Below are 15,913 nucleotides of genomic sequence, written 5' to 3' on the forward strand. Positions count from 1 at the left end.
CCAATCATCAAGTACAATGCCCCATTTGGCATGTACCTTGCTAGACACCTGCAATAACTGAAGAGGCCACAAAAGTACCTCACAAAAAGGATCCTAGGCCTTAAACACTTGTCCTATAAGGACAGACTCAAAAAACTCCAACTATTCTCTGCCTCATATCACCTACTTAGAGGTGATCTCTGCTTGACTTACAAAGCCTTGTCTGACCCAGCTCTGTTAGAAATGCTACACCTAAAGAAATCCCAATCCCTTCGCACCACACACTCTAGAGACCTCAACCTCATTATCACAATCAACAGAAAATTTGACAAAAAATGTAAAATGCTACAAAGAAACAAAATCTAGGCCAAATGGAGAACTACTAAAAACTCTACCAATCACCAAAACTTTAGACAGCTTAGAAACGCCACAAAAAAAATCCATACTTCTTGACAAGAAAATGTTTTTCTTAAAATTCAAGCAATCCAACCACCAAAACCCACAATGTTTCTGGTCAGGTATTAATAAACTCCTACACCCAGGCCACTCGAAGACACCAACCCCTTCCGGCCTCTCTCAACACTCACCCAACCAGATTGCAGATGCTTTCAACAACTTTTTCACTGAAACCATTCAATCTTTTGCTAATACCCTACCATCTGTGACTTCCATAGGGCCCTCCTCTTCAACTAGCTTACCTCCCACATTTCTATTACAACCAATCCCAACATCCCTCATCCATACCCTACTTCAAAAGCAGAAACCTAGCAAACCCTCAGCTGACCGACTGCCAGCTGAATACTTACAAATAACAGCAAAAGTGCTTGCATACCCAGTTTCCATCCTAATAAACAGAACCATAACCAAAAGCTCCTTCCCATGCCTCTGGAAAATCTCCCATATTATCCCCTTACACAAGGGTGGTAACTCAAATGAACTCTCAAACTTTCGTCCCATAGCTTTACTCTCTCCACGAGCAAAAATCATGGAAAAATGCATACACCGGCAACTACTTGATCATCTTCTCCAAAATAATCTACTTGCTGACTGTCAGCATGGCTTTAGGCTATTCCATAGTACCACTACTGCACTCCTATCCTTTTCTGACTGTGTTAATAAAAATAGAAACAACAACAAACTCTCCTCAGCACTTTTTATTGACCTCTCAAAAGCTTTCAATATGGTTAATCATAACTTACTTTTAGATATCCTTAAATCACTTGCATTAGGCACTCAGGCAACCAATGGTTCAAGTCTTATCTAGATAATAGAAAACAAGCTGTCCTCTGGGACAATAACTTATCCACTCACCTCCCTGTTACCCTAGGTGTCCCTCAAGGCTCTATCCTGTGTCCACTCCTTTTCTCTATCTTCATTAATGACCTGAACACAAAGCTCCCTCAAGCCACCTGCATACAATATGCAGATGATTCCATATTAATATGTACGGCAACCTCTTCAGCCGAACTCCAGGCCATCACCCAACAAGTATTCAACTTAGTAGAAAACTGGTTCCTTCAATGCTGTCTACACCTAAACCCTAAGAAAATGAAATTACTGCTATTCACTCTCACAAAAAAGGTCGCTCCCATTGATTTCACTGTCACTTCCAAAAATGACACTATTATAGCTCCTGACCTAACCACAAAACTTTTAGGGGTAACAATTGACCACAACCTCAGCTTTGACTCTCACATTAACCTCACCATTAAATCTGTCAACAGGAAACTAGGTTTCCTTTACAGGATTCGACCTTACCTTACTATTAGCCAGAACCATCATTGCCCACACACACCTCATCTCCACCCTCTTATATGCCTCCCCTATTCACTAATCTATCAAAAAGTAACCTCAGTAAACTGGCAACCTCCTACCACAATATTGCCAGATTTGCCACTGGCACACCTTTTAGAACCCACCATTGTCAAAATCTCAAACTGCTTAGATGGCTAGAACTGCAAAATCAGCTCCTCTTTCAGCAGCTCACCATCACCCATAAGATTTTGCATCACCCCAAAAATACTCTTATACTTTGCAACCTTATCTCTCCCTACAAAAACCTTACAACCCTACACTCAGCTAACAAACTACTAGTTACCACCCTCAAACCCAACAATAAATCTGGCGACTGTCTCTTTACAAACTCTGTGGGTAAAGCTTGAAACAAACTCCCCACTGAAGTTTCATCTCTTACCGCCGCACCACTCTTGAAGAAGCATATAAAAACTTTCCAGAAAAAGCAATGGCTTTGTCCATGCACTAATCCCGACTAGCATACTTTCTTCTTACTATGTTCACTATCTCTGCTTAATTGCCTCTCTACTTCCTGTATTGGCATCTCCATATTAAACTAACCCTAAGTCCAAACTTATGTAGTTCTGCACACTACTTGTGTAGTACCCACTCTTATCTGTTTCTTTCTTTTCTCACCTTTCAGATTGTATTAATTAGAAAAAAAAGTGCGTATTATTTGAATCCAAACTTGGGTCAAAACTTGTCACTTCTTGTATCTGTTGCTCATATAAATTGTTTTTTTGACCTAGTTTGTAGTGTATTTTTTGCTTATGTAATTGCATTTTTGTTCTAGTTCATAGTGTATTTATTAAGTATATTCATTCTTACATAAGCCATTGTTTTTTAAACTGTTTGGTTTTTTTTTTATGTCTGTACGATATTGTTGTCTTTTTATTTCCATATTTGGAGCTTAACTCCCCGGGCCTCTGCTGAAAATGGACATGTATCCAGTTGGACTAGCCCGGTCAACAAATGTAAAATAAAATAAAATAAAATAAACATGCTGGAGGGACAGGTTCATAACTCAGAGACTGCCCATGCTATGGAATAGACTTCCCATACATGTCAAGCATAGCACCTCACTAGCCCTCTTCAAGAGAAATCTTGATGAGTGGATGGGAAATAGAAAATTCACCCCAGGGATCACTCCAGTGGCTCTACTCGACAAAGGAACTAGCAACTAAGGTTGGGTGGTACGATGCCAGGGTAATCCTATGGGCTAAGCTTGTAAAGGCTCCAGGGCCATTAGCCTAGTGCACACCTATGAACCTATGAACCTATATGTACTTCAATGGATTCCTACCCCACCCCACACCCTCATGGTTTGTGTAGTGTCTTAGAATATATCATTTACATTAGGTTATAAAAGTTCTGGAAATCCCCAATGCATTATCAATAACATTTCCATGTCTTACACATACATTTATGACTAAATGTTTCATCAGACAAACTAAGATATGATTATGGCAGTGCAGCACAAGTAATAACGTCAGCAGCAGGCAAGAAAAACATTAAATGGCTGTGTGATTTATATCATAGTACAGCTAAAAGGGTCTATTTTATAAAAAACTGAAGCATAATTATATATATAGGGTACATGACAACTTGTTGAATATTCCTATACTGAAAATAATTATACTAAATACCAGATCTCAAAATATCAAAACAAACTTTAGAATGTTATAATCAAAATACATTCTAATAACATACATATACTACATATGTACATTATGCCAGTACACAGCTAGTCCATCCTCTCAACCACTTTTTTCCATTTTGCACATAGGGTCAGGTTTGTTACTTCAGCTGTGACAATCATCTTGAGCTAAGATTATACACTGCCAGGTGGCTAGTCCTGCTGTTGTAGTTCATTTGCACCATTCACTCACTGTCACCTATGGTCAATTTAGAGTGTCCAGTCCATCTACTGCATGCCTTTGGAATGTGGAAGGAAACAGGAGCACCCAGAGGAAACCCACATGACTGCAGGGAGGACATGCAGACTCTACACAGAAGGCACCCCAGCCAAGAATCAAACCAGAGAACCTCATGCTGGGAGACAGCAACGCTAACTGCTGCACCACTGCATTTCCCCCCCACCCAGTCAACAAGCAATATCACTACCCTGTTAGAGAAAGTCAGAAACAATTGCCAACACGGGTGTGCAAGGGGGGTAGGGGACAAGTCCACTTCAATACACATGTAGGGAAGTAGGTATTTTGATTTCAAAATTTTATTACTTCAACACTTTGGCATTTTGGGCATTGTACATTAAGTACTATCATTTCCAGTAAGTTGAAAAGGACCTATATATATATATATATATATATATATATATATATATATATATATATATATAAATATATATACTGTATATATTAATGGCTGCTTCTTTTGCAGAATGTCTGAATGGTTGTTTTGCTGAAAAAGGTAAGAGTGTGTGTGTGTGTGTGTGTGTGTGTGTGTGTGTGTGTGTGTGTGTGTGTGTGTGTGTGTGTGTGTGTGTGTGTGTGTGTGTGTGTGTGTGTGTGTGTGTGTGTGTGTGTGTGTGTGTGTGTGTGTGTGTGTGTGTGTGTGTGTGTCTGTGCTTTATGGGTTAGGGTTTGGGTTGAATAAAGACATAGTTTTAGTATTGTGGGTCACACGCAAATGAGTGTAGGCTATGTAGTTAGAGCTAGGGTTAGTTTAGGGTATAGTTTTAGTGGACAGGGTATGTGTATGTGTGTGTGTTCTTTTCCAACTGTCTTGATTAGTGGTACTGTTAGGGAAAGGGTGTTTCCTTAAGATAACGTACAGGTTAGGGTTAAGGTTAGGGTTAGGTTAGCAGACATGAGTTAGGTGGGTGTTTTTGTGAAGTTTATGGAAAGTACAAATTAATTAAAAAACTTTAAAACAGGCACAGGTAGGATAAAATTATTGGAATTAGTTACCAGTGCATTGGAATGTAACATCTTGTAAGACAGGAAATGTTGTATTAGTACTGTACTTCTGTATGTAAAGTGTCTATTAATATTCAATACTGTTTTCACTACCTGAATATACCTAAACTTACTTTCTGCAGACTGTTATCTCTGACAGTGGAAATACTCAGAGCCAAAGTGCAGGCTACCTTCGCACAATTGAACAAATAAGTAACTCAGGAATTATTTACTTCTTATTTAGTTTCACCCACCCTTCTGGTACACTTTCACAGACCTACAGTTCACTGGGCCAGTCAGTCTTACAGATAACAAAGCTGACATATGTATAATACAGATAATGGTATAATGGTAGAAGGAAAAATCATTGCAGCAAAGGGAATACATAAAATGTCCATGCACATGCATAATGCTGTCTTTTATTTTACTATTGTTCAATTATTCAGTGAACTGTATGTCACAGAGCTGATTGCACTTAGGGTAGGAATATGTAACTAATTACAAACTTGTATTTTGGGAGAAAATGTGTTACAGCATCAGGAAGCAAGGCACAGGAGAAAGAGCGTCACTCCTGAAGAAAAACACATACTTATGGATCCACTTAGGACATATGTCAAGCATCTTTTTGGAAATGGGAGTCCAAAACAGGCAGAGAGAACTAAGGTATGGAATCAAGTTCTGGAAGAAATAACTGTTATGGGGGAAGAAAGGAAGGAAGTACACCTCTGACACAATGTGGCTGTAAATGTATCTACAAGTACTGCACCTATGAAGAAAAAATATAGGCAGTTAGAAGAACAAGAATAATAAATAATCAGCAAAGCAAGACATCCCAGGGTCAGTAAGTCTTTATTATTCCTTGACTAGCTAGTTTGGTTTACTGACTGACAAAGATTACAGATGAGGACAAGGTTTTTATACAATCTTGAAAGATACAGCCCTGCCTCTTTAGACATACATTGTGTCCAAATCAGGTTATACATCCATTTAAAGTTGCTTGTGAGCAGACTATTTTAAAAGTTACTACTATAACAGATTTCTTCCCTTTTTTGTGACAAGTACAGAGTCAGCATTCCTTTCTTCAGCTTGCTTTGTCATCATATGTTCTTACTGCTTAATTGTCTATCACAACATTTCTAATGAGAAATACTATTTATCATTGTTACAGCTGCAGTTCATATTTACATTATTATTGTTGCTGAATAATTCAGAACTAATGAAAGTTTGCAACTTACAAAGTAGTACAATACAAAAGCTTAATAAAAACTTCATATATAGCTATTATAGCTAGTTTGCATCTGTTGTCTGACATTTGATTATTAGAGGAATTATTTTCAGTATAAATATTTATTTATATTAATAAGTATGTCTTGATAAAGAGAGGAATTATTCATAAGCACTATCTTATCTTGGTTGATGCTCTTTTAGCCAGGCATTCCATGCAGCTTTTTATGTCACTGGCATCCACATAAAAGATTGTTCACACATGCTGGTCAGAGAAGATTTCTGTAAGCTGGTGTCCCAACATTGCTTGAGATCACAATGCTATAACAGTGGCAATAGTGTCTATGGCATGGTGGGTCATGCAAGGGCAAGGGCTAGGCAGAATGCAATTGCCCGTGACAGCACCAATGGTGAGTCTTCTACTGTTCAGTCCTTAACACTTAATGAGCAGTACCACAAGGGGTGATAACTTTGAGGTAGAAAAGGGCAGTGCAGTGATCATTTAAGGTGGCATTGACATCAGTACTTTCAGACACCTACAACATCCACATACAGGCAGTGCAGAAGGTTAGTCTTTGGTTAGCATTGCTAATTTCATGCTAGGTGTACTTGTCATAATTGTACATAGAACTGTTAAATGTTTCAACATTGGGTGCTCCAACAATGTCAGCTGTAGCACCACCTGATGGCAAGTGTGGATACCATAACTTCAATACAAATATATATATATATATATATATATATATATATATATATATATATATATATATCTGTCACATATCACATTAACCACATCATTATATATTTCCTTACAGGGTCACCAGCAGAAACAATGATATGCTCTGCTGCAGCACAGTAGGCTGATGCAGACAGCAGAATGGCTATCAACAATGATGCCATTAGTTTCAATCTCATGACACAGTACCAGGACAGTGGCACACTGCCAAAAAGTGTACTGGCAGTGCCTCCACATCATGTGGATAACTCCTTGGGCAATAACACAAGTTCACAGACTCAGTATAATAAGAAAATGATGTTACAACAAGTGTGGGAGACAGCACATATCTCAACATGCATCTTGTGCAGCTTGAATCATTTGATGAATAGATGACCTTTTCTGAGGTAGCGGTTATGCCTATACAAAAGAGTGCCTGATGATATCTCTCAGAGATAGCTTTGGAGACATGCACAGCTGTTTATGCCTAACAGTAGCTATACTGTGACATAGTTAAGACCAAGGCTACTACCACTATCAAACAGGTAGAGATGGTTAGAGTGATGCAGAGTATATGCGCAAAAATTCTAGTACAAAGCAATGATGGAAGCCACGAATGATCCTTGTGTACAGTATAGCTGCACACATGGCATTCATGTCAGCCTCCATCAACACACTAGTAAGGACTTACCAAACATGCATTGTGGACACAGTTCGAATTGGATGAGGGAAGATCTGTAAGAATGGTGGACAACTAGACTAGACACCATGTGTATCCAAGAAAGTACTGCAGATATTCATGTAGAGTCCCCCCAGAAGAAGGCAGTTAGACCTCATCAGACTTCTAAATCAAAAGGTAGAACCTCTCAGTCAAGGTCTAGATCCAGCAGCACTGTTAGGTCAGTATCAAGGGTTTCCCTGTATTTAGTAGATTGCCTGGAGTTTTCCCACCCACTAGGTCAGCTGCCCCCTCCCCACCCATGCCACTTTACCTGTACAGCCATATATCATGCACAAGCCCTTTTAAGGGCTTGCCATGCTGCTGTCATTGGCTGACCACTGTCTCTTTGTCACTGGTCTGACAAATGATTGAAGTACCTGTACTGTCACTATGAATGACAAGCTATGACAGTTGTGCACCAGACAAATATATGATCATGTTATGTAAAATATAGTAGGCCATACATTTTTTGCATACAGTAGCAGGCTCATATTGAAGGGGCCCTGACTCATCCAGGCAACAGAGATGGGCTTTGAGAAGGCCAAATACTTGCTCAATGACTATCTGTGTCTGAGACAAGGCAGTGTTAAAGTGCTCCTCAAAAGCTCCCTGTAAGTTACAGACTGGTGTTATTAGACAATGTTTGAGTGGGTGGCCTACATTACCAGGAAAACAAAACAGGAAGGGGACACATAAATCTGGAAGATTACTCTACACAACCTTTGACACTACATAGATAAATAACTAAGGGTAACAGCATTAGAATAGTTTCCACTTACCTACTAGGTGACCATGAGGAATCCCACCATGCTGGAAGAGGTGGTATGGTGAGTTTATGTGCCAAATGTGAGAATCATGTGCACTGCCAGGATGCTGGGTCAACATGTTGGTGATGCACCCCCATGCATGTCACACTACCTAACAGCTGATGATGATGATTTTTATGAAACAGTTACTATTGATGCAGTGCATCATCATTTTGAACAAATAGACCATGTTCTTAGTTTGTTAGCTAAAGACCACAGTATCACTACTGAAGAATTTCAATTTATGCATTCTTCTAACCCTAGGTTGGCCAAACTGTTTGGCATTCCAAAAATATACAGACAAGTTAATGGCCCTCCCTTCAGACTTATTGTTTCAAACAAACACTCCAGAACCGACAGGATAGCTCAATACATTTATTTTTTACTTTATCCTGTTATTCAAGCCACACCATTTTACACTCGATTTTCTCAATGAACTATGTAAAGCTAATATTGATTTTTCTAAACTTATTCTTGTTACATTAGATGTGGTAGCACTTTACACCAACATTCCTCATGTAAAAGGGTTGAATTATATCAAACACCTTTTATATAAATTTGCAAAGTTTCCCAAGAAGAAGATTGACTTTAATGTCTTTAGTGTTACACAACAATTTGTTCCACTTTAACAAGAAATTTATAGACAGGTCAGAGGCGTAGCTATGGGGTCCAAGATGGCCCCAGCCTTTGCCAAATTAGTCTTAAGTGAGTGGAAAATTGATACTTTGTCATTTACCAGGGTTTTATTTAATGAAAATGTACAGGAGGTATATTGATGACATCTTTTTATTTGGGAGGGTAGTGAACAACTTTGTTTATTAAGTCACTCACTGAAAGTATTGGATTTCTGGAATTTGTTGCAGATAACAAAGGATTTTCTGTATCTTTTCTTGCCACCTACATTTCAATTAACAAGAATACAGGAGTACTTTCTTCCACTATACACCAAAAACAGACTTTTAGGAATAATTATCTTGATTTGAAAAGTCAGCATCCTTTTTATGAAACACAATGTTGTAAAAGGGCAATTTATTAGAATTTCAAGACTGTCCAGTGAAGACGCCACTTTTGAAAAGAAATGTGATTTTATGACTGAATTGTTCCTACAGAAGAATTACCATTACCCAGCTAACTTAATCAACTCTATTAGAGTGAAGTTAAATCAGCAAGGTACACTAAGTTTGCACCTATTCTTAAGTGTGGCTTTGTCCATTCTAACTGCAGAAACCATGCTACCACTGACCATACTCTTAGTTTTCCCTGCCTATTTTCAGAGATGCTTCTCTCTTAAGAAGCATATTAACTGAAAATTAGAAGGTTATCCAAAGTGATCTTAACGTTTGTAACCTTTTGGGTACTGATCCTTATTTTTCCTTTAAACGTACCAAGACTTTAAACTCCTATTTTGAAAATAATGATAGTTCATTTTTATTGTCTATCACTAATGAGACAGAGAAACCTAAAGGCATGTTTAGATGTGGTAAATGCATTTGCTGCAATTACATTTTCACTGGCAACTCTTATACTTTCTATCATTGCAACTTTACAGTAAGGTTTAAACATTTATAAAAAATAACCACAGTGTCCAAAGGGATAAAAGATCAGCTCCGATGCCACTTTCCAAATGATTTAATGTTACAAGCAAATGAACAGAATGAATTAACGCTCTTTCCACTACAATGCGTTTTCGTCCTTTCACCAGTCAGGACTTCATCAGATAACAATAAAAACATTTATTAAAAACCTTAAATACCCTTTCACATTTAAAATAAATCTATCAGGTTCAGTGCATTTCACAACGTCAAATCAAGTTTGTACATTTACTAAACATGTAAAATGTCAGTATAAAGTATGTGAAACCTTATTAACTAATAATATGTTTCAAGTTTAAAAATCTTTACCTCCACTATTTGTGCATATTATTTAAAAAACATTCCAAATATGTATATGTAATAAAAAACTTTTACACTTTAAAAATATTATAAAAACTAGCATTGTATCCTGAATGAATTGGAAGACATAATAAAGTGTAATTAGTGCTGCCCCCCAGTGGCTTGACAATATATTGTTAGTAATTCAAACCTCTGCAGTTCTTAGTTTTAATATTGGGGTTAAGGAGATATACTCATTTAGTCCTGGTAATCTTGTGGCATCCAACTTAATCTGCCACCATAGTTCTCTATAACACAACCATTCTTCCCATAGACCCCCTCTCAATTCTTTTTTGACCTGTTCTATTACAAAAAATTGAAATTTTCCACTTTCACATTGTTTAAGATGTTTGTATAATGCATTAGTCTCTTTGGACTTCAAAATATCATATGCATGTTCATATATTCTCCTCCTCAGAACTCGTTCGGTTTTACCTATGTAAAAGGAACTGCATTTTAAACACTGGGCAAAATATATCACCCCTCTAGTTTCACAATTGTAATAGTCATTACTCATAATAGTTATGTTTCTACTAGGAATGTTAACCTCATCCTTATTTATCATAAATTCACATTGATTGCAATGACCACATTTAAAACTTCCTTTCTTCCTACGTCCAACTATTGTTGTCCTACCCTTACTAATTGTATTGGTGTTAGAGTGAGATTCCAAGATTCTTTTAATATTCCATGAGTTTTTGTAAACCACTTTGGGAGTTGATTTTTTAATGTTTTCTATGTCAGTCAATGTTGAAAATCTAGCCCATTCTTTCTGGAATATTTTTGTCATTCTTATGTTTGGTATGTTATATTCCATAATCAATGATTTCTCATAGATATCTCTATTTCCCATATCTGACTGTATGGTTTGTAGTCCTTTATTCACTATTAGCTTCCCCTTAATAGGTTCGAATTTGGATGTCCTACCATTTTCAACCTCCCTTCTGATCTCCTTAATGAAATCCTTGGGGTACCCTTTTTCTCCAAACATTTTCTCTAATAAATTGCACTCATGAATGAAGTCATTGTCAAGACTCTTCATTCGACTTCCCCTCACGAATTGTCCTTTGACAATATTCTTTTTACAGTGAGGGGGATGCGCACTAGTGAAATGGAGAAAAGAGTTACAAAAGGTATCTTTCCTGTAAATTTTAGTTTCAAAATCATTTTCTGTTTTGTAAACCTCTATATCCAGGTACTGCAATCTTTCTCTAGAGGTGGCATAAGTGAATTTCAGAAAATTGGTGGTATTATTTAAATATTGCATGAATGCATAGAATTTATCCAAGGTTTACACATTATTATGACTGTAATAATGAAGCTACAGGACCTGTAATAGTTCATTAGTTGTGTACTGTGGCATTTGTACATGAAATTACTGGTTTTACATAGGGAAGACGATTAGGAAACTTATTTACAGAATTAAAGAACACAACAGAGCAATAAGAAACAAGGACATGACTAATCCCTTGGGGAAGCATAGTGTAAATTGGCATCATTTTGACAAATTTTTATTTTTTATTTTGGAGCAAGTTGATGATTTTTTTCAGAGACTCTGATGGGTTATTGCAGGTGAGAGAACTGAAGTGGCAGTTACTCGTGAGAGCTGAATCTTCTCCAGGTCTGAATGACACCTTGAATTTGAATGTGCTCTTAAATGGCTTCAATGGCAGTTCTTTTTATACATTCTAATACATTCTCATACACTTTCATTGACAGGACTGTTATACAGGTTGTTCCAGCACTTAATAGTTAATATGTTCTATCAAGTATGATTTATTGGCTTGTATTAATAAGTTGAGTTCTGCATACTAAGTTTTGTTTTACTAAAACAGTGACATTCATTGGTGGTTGACACCTTCTTATTATTCATGTTGCATTATTGTACAGTTATATTTTGAATGTATTGCCCTGTTCTTTAGTCTGGTGAAGTTCTGATACAATAAAGAAACAAAAGCTAATCATACAAGCATGGGGTTTGTTCATTTGTTTTATTTTTTATTTATTTATTTTTTTTAGTAGCAGAAGTTATTTTTATTTATATATATATATATATATATATATATATATATATATATATATATATATATATATATACACAGACATATAGGTGTACAACATTTCATAAACATGTTATACAGTCAGTCTTGTAATCATTAAATATATAAAGTATGAAATTTAAAACACACTGACACCCAAAACAAAAAGAAAAAAACTGACTGTTAATTACATATGGCAATTCTGAGATCACACTAACATGGGGAAAAGGAAAACGTCCCAAACCCTATTGTACTGCAGACTTGCTCAAAGCCATTACAGCTCAGTCAGTTGATTTTCAGTCAGCTATATCGGCTTTGTTACTATTTATTGTCAAAAAACATTGATCGTATTGACATAACCCCTATATCCTGAGCATATCTAAACAATCCTACCTTGGTTTGTGATTTACTGTAGAGTTGACTGGTAAGAGAAGTTTTATTTGAATTTATATTGCATTTGTTATCACTGTTAAAAACTGTTTGTAGGTAGGAAGGGATGGCTTGTTAACAAGATTTACTTTGATTCATATTTGTTTTTACCTTTAATTTCAATGTTGGTTGTTAGAAAGGGAGATTTGAGAGGGAGAATGCCTGCTCATACTGGTTGACTTCTTTTAGTTAGTCACCAGAGCTGTGAATGAGGGCAAGGCAGTTCATACAGCCTACCTAGAATTGGCCAAGGCCTTTGATACCATTCCCCACTCAGGAATTTTTGATAGATGCACCAAACTAAGCATCAACCTCTCTATCACTAGATGGGTTGCAAATTGTCTCACAGATAGAACCCACACTGTGAAAGTAGCAGACTCCAAGTCAGACTGCTGACCAGTCACAAGTGGAGTCCCACAGGGATTGGTTCTGGGTCCTCTCCTGTTTGGCATCTACTTCTCAGACGTCCAGGCCAACACGGAGGGACTCTGGCTGACCAGGTTTGCTGACAATTGCAAGCTGGGAGACATTATTAACTCCCCAAGTGATGTAGACATCTGACAGAAAGGCCTCACTGAGACCAACGACTGGTGTCAAAACCATGGCCTTAAGTTTAATGCCAAAAAAGCGTTGTCATTCCTTTTGGGAAAAACTCAGTTCCCACTAATTACCACATTGATAGTAGCCCACTGAAGGCATTATAAGAGAACTGGGGATACAGGTTGACAGCTACCTCTTTTTCGACCACCACACTGCCACTGTGGTCAGAAAGTCCTTCTATGTGGCACATCTCATTACTAAGGGTTTTGCATCCAGAAAGAAAGAGGTCATCATCTCTATCCATTTTTCCCTCATTAGACCAATCATTGAGTATAATGCCCCATTTGGCATGTACCTCACTAAACACCTGCAACAGCTGGAAAGGCCACAAAAGTACCTCACGAAGAGGAAACTAGGCCTTAAACACATGCCCTACATGGATAGACTCAAAAAACTCAAGCTTTTCTCTGTCTCATATCATCTATTACGAGGTGATCTCTACTTGATTTACAAAGCCATGTCTGACCCAGCACTGTTAGAAATGTTACACCTAAAGAAATCCCAATCCCTTCACGCCACACGCTCCAGGGACCTCAACCTCATTACCACAATCAACAGCACATGCTGGAGGGACAGTTTCATAACCCAGAGATTGCTCATGCTCTGGAATAGACTTCCCATACATGTCAAGCAGAGCACCTCACTGGCCCTTTTCAAGAGAAATCTTGATGAGTGGATGGGAAATAAAAAGTTCACCCCAGGGATCACTCCAGTGGCTCTACTTGATAGAGACACCAGGAGCTAACGGTGGCATGATGCCAGGGCACTTCTATGGGCTAAGCTTGTAAAGGCTCCAGGGCCATTGGCCTGCTACACACCTATGAACCTCTGAACATCAAAAAGAAGTTGTGAGACACACCTTGGAATGCCTTAATGTAAGGAAGTATGGATCCATTTTTATTCATGTTAGTACAGATGATATCATACCTCTCAACCTGGAAACATCAAAACTCTGGCAATGGCCCATGAAAAATAGGTACAAATCTGTACACTAATTGACATAAAAGTTGCATACATAATTATTTAACCCTGTCCAATCTGGTGGAATTGTGTGATACCAACTTTCAAACACAAACTGAAGAACAGAACCAAAATATGACCCCAGACCCTGTTCCAAAGCTTGGATCACAAAATGTTTTAACAATTTCTATCAAATTCAGCTGGAAAGCTCCCAGTACAGTTAAAATCCATTACTTTCAACTTATAAACAGTTATTTTGGTGAATTAATATGATTCAGTATTATTTATCATGAATGTCATTTGAAAAATTCTTTACAATTAATGTGTGACCGACAGTTTCAGTGTGGAACACTGACTTTTTATGGCTCAAAATGTGTAAGGTTCCTCATAATGAAGTACATTTGAGAGGTATTACTATGATTTTAATAAATAAATTATAAACAACATAACATACATGGAACAGTTCCTGCCCCCTTCTGCCCTAATACTCACCGCATTCATCAATTAAGCGCTTCCCTCTCCATACCGTACAATAAATTGGGAGGATGTGCAGTTGATATGCTCATCCTTTAAAGAACATAAAATAGAATGATATCTCTAGCTAAGAACAGAGTATGCCCCTCTCCCATTGTCTGCTGTCCACTTCAGCTTGATGATGTCCAGCGACATCTGTGTACAAAAATGTCATTATACCTTCCATCCTGTTAGAGTCACTTTTACAACTAATGAGTTAGTAATGAATGTATTGCCCTTCTCCCCGGTTCTGCATTGCCCTTCTTACCAAAAGTGTTATGCGCATGATCTAGAGCTCCTGTGCATACCTTTCGACCTCTTAGGGCAAGAAGTCTGGATAAAGCAAAAATAATTGGGGGACAAAGGCTCAAAAATAGAGACAATTTTTATATAGTGCTCTTACAAACTTATAGAAAGTTGATAGAATAACAGGTCTTGCAACAGCATGATTTTTCTGCAGAATATTAAGTCTGAAACTCAAATGTTTGTCATTACTTTCTGACTTCAATCCTTAATGATTTGTTAATAATTTGTCAGGAAAGCAATATTTTATAAGGAACAGATCAAAAATATGAGGCAAGAATCTGGGCATTCTACAAAAATCTGAGAGATATGCTTCCCTTCTGCCCTTGCATTTCCTGCGGCGAGGAAGCTTGTATGCAATGCATTGCACACACTTACTTTGCAACTGCTTGTTTCAATAACTTAGGCATAGCACTATGATATTTATCTTTAGATTTAACCTGCCTTTCTCCAACTTAATTTATTTATTTTTCAGTTATAATAGTTTAACTGTACATATTTTATTAAATAACGGGATTAACCCAGCATAATGATTTGTTATTACTAAAAGCTTGGCATCCAATAATTGAAGACCTTCTATTCCTAAAAAATAACAGTGCTCTTTTTTTCTGGCTGACTGCCATGATTTTTAAAGGATTTTCCGTTGGGATAGAGAGTGCAGAAAACCCAAAGTGATGGACAAAATGTAAGCAATTAAACTACCAGTGTGTTTGTTAGCATATTTCTCAGTTTAATTTTCTACTTGAAAAAAGGGAGTACAACTCTGCAAGGCCCAAAATGCGCTGCACATTAAATCCCTGCTGTCAACTCAGCCACGTATATACAAGCAGATAAATGAGGAGCAGCGCCTCAGTTTTAAACTTAAATGCACAATATTTAAATACAGAACAGGGAGTGACTGGTGGAAAAAACTCTCTCACAAATCATTCACAAACACAATTTAAACTGTAGTAGTACTACTCACCAAAATAAAGTCAATGA

Source organism: Protopterus annectens, chromosome 4.part0 (assembly GCF_019279795.1).
Source record: "Protopterus annectens isolate FY-2018-M chromosome 4.part0, PAN1.0, whole genome shotgun sequence".
Taxonomy (NCBI): Eukaryota; Metazoa; Chordata; order Ceratodontiformes; family Protopteridae; genus Protopterus; species Protopterus annectens.